The 6,103-nt window shown below is 39.6% G+C and overlaps 1 protein-coding gene across 1 annotated transcript in view; it reads right to left on the reverse strand.

Annotated features, from left to right (window-relative positions):
- Positions 1-6,103, reverse strand: part of LOC126161567 (glutathione S-transferase-like) — a 125,867-nt gene that overhangs the window by 97,485 nt on the left and 22,279 nt on the right. The gene's annotated exons all lie outside the window — the stretch shown is intronic.

Below are 6,103 nucleotides of genomic sequence, written 5' to 3' on the forward strand. Positions count from 1 at the left end.
TCTAATGAAGTTATGTCTGGAAATGTATGGTTTTCATGCTAGATACCATTCATTCAATCATTGTTACAGAGACTGCAGACTAATACACACTGTACCATGCAGTCACAATTACAGTATGCAGTATGTTTCCTCCTAGAGGGTGGTACTGTTCCTCATATGTCATGCCGTAGAACCCTCTTCTGCCATAGTAATTGATAATGTTGTGTCCAGTCCACTTCTGTTACTGATTCAACTCGTAACGGATGTGATACAGCGTTTTGCACAATGGTTCCATATTAGGATCGAAAGCTTTCCGACATGGTGTTTACTGACAGAAGCTTGCCGACATGGTGTTTACTTACAGAAAGGCAAATGGAATATGTGGTGGGCAGCAAGATTATATCAGGAGGCCTATCCCCACCAACAACAAATACAGCTTTCAATGTTTGCAACAGTGTTTCGCCGTTTGCCTGAGACAGGAAGCAGGAAATTATGAAGAACGTACCTGAAATGTTCAGACACCAGACTTGGGGGAAAATGTGATTACAGTGTGGAAGGTGTCCACTGTGTCAGTATCAGGTAGTTGGCCCCCCAGTACACGGCAAGCCAGACGTCCATGGGGAACATTCTCCATTACTGTTGTTACTACCTTTATCACTTACAGCGTGTGCAGGACTCACTAGCGACAAACTTTTCACATCGGGAGCAGTTTTGTCACTGGTTTCTTCACCAGGCAACAACGATTACGGGATTTGTGCCTCCGTCCTATCCACAGATGAGGCCGTCTTTACACTGTGTGGTATCTTCAGCTTTCATAAGAGTCATCTGTAGGATAGTATACAGAACCCCCAAGCTATGGAGATAGCGAATTTTCAGCATCAGTGCAGCCGGAATGTGTGGGCGGGGATAATTTGTGACTGTATTTTGGGACCAGTCTTCCTTCAACGTCGCCTAACAGGCCGGAACTGTCGGCTTTTCTTGTGGGTGACTTTGCCTCCCCCTGCTGGAAGGAGTGCCATTGATGATTCGAGGGATTATGTGGCTGCTACATGATGCTGCTCCAGCCCACTTCGCCGTTAACGTTCGGACGCATCTTGACCGTGTCTTTCCTTGTTGGTGGATCGGACGAGTGGTCCAGTTGCATGGTGTGCTCGTTCACTAGATCTCAACCTGTGCGATTCCCGGTTATGGGGCCATCTCAAAACCATCGTGTATGCAGAACCCATCCAGATGTAGAGACATTCGAGCAACGTATTCATGCTGCCTTTGACACTGTTCGGATGCAGCCTGCCGATGTGAACGTATGAGACGAAACATGCTATGGCATGTACACACATGCTATGAGGCACATTTAAACCATTGTCAACACATACTGTAACTGTAGCTGTATGGTACAGCGCATATTAGGCCGCAGTGTCTGTATTGAATAAATGTTCTCTAGAATGGACGTAAGTTCGTTAGACATTTTTGTTTCATATCCTCTCATCGATCAGTCCCTAGAGTTTGTACATGGAGGAAAAAATAACGCTGTGTATACATATAATACCTGAGTGCGTGTGTAAAAAGTTATTTATGTTCGCAGACAATGCTCTAAGATGCTCTCTTGTCCGAAACTAACTTTAGTTAGAGTTCCCTCGTTCTCGTGGGTACGTGATCAGTATCTATCTTCTGTCTTGTAGCCCGTGCTGGTCCTCAGAACCATTTTATCTCTCATATCATTTCGAAAACGATCATCATTACGTTCGTACGAGACGTATTGTGCCGTGCTCGGATTCATCCTGTGTTGCTTCATTATCCGTCTCTTCTAAATGACCAGCAACTCGTAACAGCTCGTCAAATCATCAAATGACTGCGAAGCTTACTATTTTCTTACTTTTCACAGACAGTGCTTTATCAAAATTCCACCCTGATCATCATCGCTAATGAAGGGTGTCCAGATAACTATTCTGTCCACAGTACTTATGAAGAACCTTAACGCATTGACCCTTTGTGATGATACTAATTGTGAATTGTGTACTAAAAATAATTTTTCTTTGAAATTTCATTGAGTCTTTCACGACCAATAATTGTACAGAAACACACTTTCGAAATCTGCAAATGTAGTGCCGGCCGGAGTGGCCGAGCAGTTAAAGGCGCTACAGTCTGGAACCGCACGACCGCTACGGTCGCAGGTTCGAATCCTGCCTCGGGAATGGATGTGTGTGATGTCCTTAGGTTAGTTAGGTTTGAGTAGTTCTAAGTTCTAGGGGACTTATGACCACAGCAGTTGAGTCCCATAGTACTCAGAGCCATTTGAACCATTTTTTTGCAAATGTAGTGTACTGATCAGACACACTGTTTCCCCATGTTCCTGCCCCTGCACTTAAGTGTTCTACACAAATATTTGTCTTTTCAGACTCATGAAATCAACTGGATGTAATTGTCTGCTTGGCTCAGACTCCTTAAACTGTCCTTGCCTGAGCATGTTATAGACTATAATGTTTGTACAACAACCTGCACTACGATTTTCATGCTTTAGAGTGTCTGTTTCTTATTTGATTGCATTCTTATCATGCAGCATGTAGTAAATTTTCACAGTCTTCGTAGCTTCTTCCAGTTCCAGTACTTTTTATTCTAAATCAGAACATTGTTGTTGCAGACCCAATACTACGTTAATAACGTATTTTTTTGTTTGTATGCATCTTTAGCATCAACTACCTTGTTATTCAAAATTGCACTGTCCAGTTGAGCTACTTTACAATTTCCTACTGTGAATTTACTAGGATCTGTATTTTTAACTACATCTGCTTCTATCTGCTGACAATGTGTATTGGCCTTGTGTATGAATTCAGATTGTTGCACATTGCGCTTCTCAGCAAATGCCTCATAAATTTATTGAACTGGCCCTGCATCTCGTTACAAACATGTATCACCTTTTGATCCAACGTATTATTCAACTTTTGACTGTGTTCATCGATTTTTTTGTTCAAATTTTTCTTATGATCATCAAGGGTTTTGTCAATTTTATTAAGCTTTTTGTTCAAATTTGCGACCAATTTTCCATTATTTGCAATTATTTTTTGATGATTGGCTTTCAGTGCTTACAATAATTGCAATATGTTATGACCCTTGCCTACATTTTCAACATGATTATTGTCTTTTCCTGTCTCATGCAATTCAGTCCTTATGTCCAAATCTAATTTTTCATTTTATGCTGCAACTACAATCTGAATTCTGTTAATTAATCTTGATTCATTAATGAGATCCACAGAAACACTGTCCAGATTAACACTGCCCTGTCCATTTATTACACTATGACACTCAGTTTGACTTGTCAGTTTTATTCTATTAAGTACACTGTACATGTGATTTATAATCAAACTAACAGTTCCTTTTCCCTGTGTAATGTTGATCGAATAATGGAGGCACTGCTGAAAATTCAAATCACTCACCATACCTTGACAGTGGCAATTAGGCTCTGGATCTGAAGATTGTTGCACAAACCTATATTCAAAAATGTGTGTGAAATCTTATGGGACTTAACTGCTAAGGTCATCAGTCCCTAAGCTTACACACTACTTAACCTAAATTATCCTAAGGACAAACACACACACCCATGCCCAAGGGAGGACTCGAACAAAACTATGTCCTGGCATGGTCACCACATATAACATGATCTCTCCAAGAAGTTAATGACGCATTTATTTTGTTTACTGATCATCTGAAGAATCAGGTTATGGTGAATTTGCTTAAGAACAGTCACACTGAAACCTTAACAGCAATCAGAACATGGCACGAATAATTACAACCAAAACCAAACTAGCAAGCACATTGGAGCAGTAGCAGCATGCATATCATCTGAACTCAACTGCCCACCTCACACTGAATCAACTGCCATGGTCAGTGCCTGTGCCAAGCAACAACAGTCACTACTACTCAAAGCACTGTCAATGGCCAAGAATTATTCTGTATTGCTGGACTCAGCTAAACCAGCTGTAGAAACAGAATATACAATCTGCAATAAAGTAGATTGTTACGTTTATGAGCAAATGTTACAAAGAATGACGAATATATTGACGAGAGAAGATATAGGGTTCTCAGAAACGTCTTGTCTCGTAGATGTTTTCCCTATAGGTACCCAACATACCAAGGAAGAGTGCTAAGTACGTTGCATCATTAGATTTTTTAAGCTTGAAATTACAATTTTCTGTTGTTTATATAAAGTTTACCGTTAAATAATCATAACAGTATTTTTTTTTAAGATTCGTATAGTTCACAATTCTTCAATTATCTCTAGTTGTTGGATAAACTCTCATCTGATGGTTAGTACTGCTATCTACTAGCAGATGTCCGAAGATCTGCTGCATATGGCAGGTCTTCTGGAATATGGTCCTCTCAGCCTCATGAGGCCTTTTGAATAAGTAAGCAGAAGAATAGATTTTTAAGCTGCCAAGGTGGTATCCAATTTGAAGGACTGCACCTTTGCACTGCACATTTGGGCATTGACGGGGTGAGGGACATTTGTATGTGTGAACCGACAACAATAGCTTTGCAGGTCAACCAATGAACGGCAACAGGGCGATCCCACGGCCAATCGGAGTGCGTGGTGCCGAGTTTCCATAGTTTAAAAATGGTGCGTTGTCGACCTACACAACATTAGTAATTTTGGTTCCTACTGGCATCAGCTATCCAGGGTTAAAGTTTCGTGACAATTTTTCTCCACCCTATGTATACTAATAATAAAACTGTAAACAGTCTTGTTCGTCTGGTTGAATTCACTAAAATCTAAGACTACTAGACGAGATTTTCATGAAGGTTTCACAGATATTACGAGCATAACTTGGGGCAACATACAAACTTTATGCCATTAAAACTGGATCATGGAGAAAAAAGATATCATAATTTAAAATTTTATCTAAAATTATCTGCTCGACTTAGTAGTTCAGATGTTTAATCATCATGAGGTAGTACACCAAAGTACCAATAGATGGCAGTATTAGTTTTGTAGTACACCAAAGAACCAACAGATGGTGCTGTTAGTTTTGTAGGAGACCGAAGGACCAATAGATGGTTTTGTTAGTTTTACTTAACTCAGTCAAGTTTACATCACTGACAAAATTAAGCGACAGGATATTACTTTACAAACAGGAACTAAGAGTGAATGTATTTGGCTAGGATGTATGGAGTTACTGATTTCACTTGGCATATTAAAACCTCAACGAAATTGCTTTGCTTCTTTCGTTAGATTTTATTTATATCCTTTGCTTTATGATTTGTGTGCCCACTCATGATATTTTCATTTCTTTTTTCTTGTGAATAAAAACGTTTAGAAAGTGATTGAGTCACTCTGAATACACTACAGTGATTAAAATACTGCGGACTCTGTCAGCTCAAGAATCCAATGAGAAATGTGAACATCAGGCTTCAACTTGCTCTTTGGAATCTCCTTCCAAAAGCTAGATGTAACGTAACTCTGATCGAGAGTTTCATGCATTAGAACTCTTTCCTCATAGAGAATTAAAGTTACATCTTTCCAACGTACCACCATACAAGGGGAAATTTTGAAGTAAAGTAGAACAGACGAGCTAGTTTTTATTCCATGAACCCGACTTATTCATCGTAATTTACCATTTTATTTTAAACATGTACATTTCCTGGTGAGCTTATGTTATGCTCAGACCACAAACTAAGCACAATGCCAGATAGTATGTGTTGCGGGCGTGGATCTTAGAGTCAGCTTTTTGCATGGCCAACTCTTTGTGGCTTTTTGTTCGTGTCCCCAGTCATACTACTTCAGAAACTGTGTACAATGAAGCTTTATAAGTCAAAAATAAATTCCACTCATACCCAAGTCTTGGTCACAGCTGTATGTAGATACTCCAGTAACAACACCTATTTCAGGTAGTGTTATATGACGCTGAATGAATCTTGAAGACCTGAACTCCCCAACGAAAGGCTTTTTCTATTTGAAAGCAAAAGCATCTGAATTCCGCCAGCTACACAAACTTTGTAGAACGACTAACGCAAAAAATCAAAGTTATATCATGTTTAAAAATTCGTGTTACCTAGGACTGAATTAGTGGTACGTTTTAATACAATATCACTTTGAAAGAGTTATTACAGATTTCTTTCTATTGAAATATCC

The sequence above is a fragment of the Schistocerca cancellata genome, chromosome 2, assembly GCF_023864275.1.
Source record: "Schistocerca cancellata isolate TAMUIC-IGC-003103 chromosome 2, iqSchCanc2.1, whole genome shotgun sequence".
Classification (NCBI taxonomy): domain Eukaryota; kingdom Metazoa; phylum Arthropoda; class Insecta; order Orthoptera; family Acrididae; genus Schistocerca; species Schistocerca cancellata.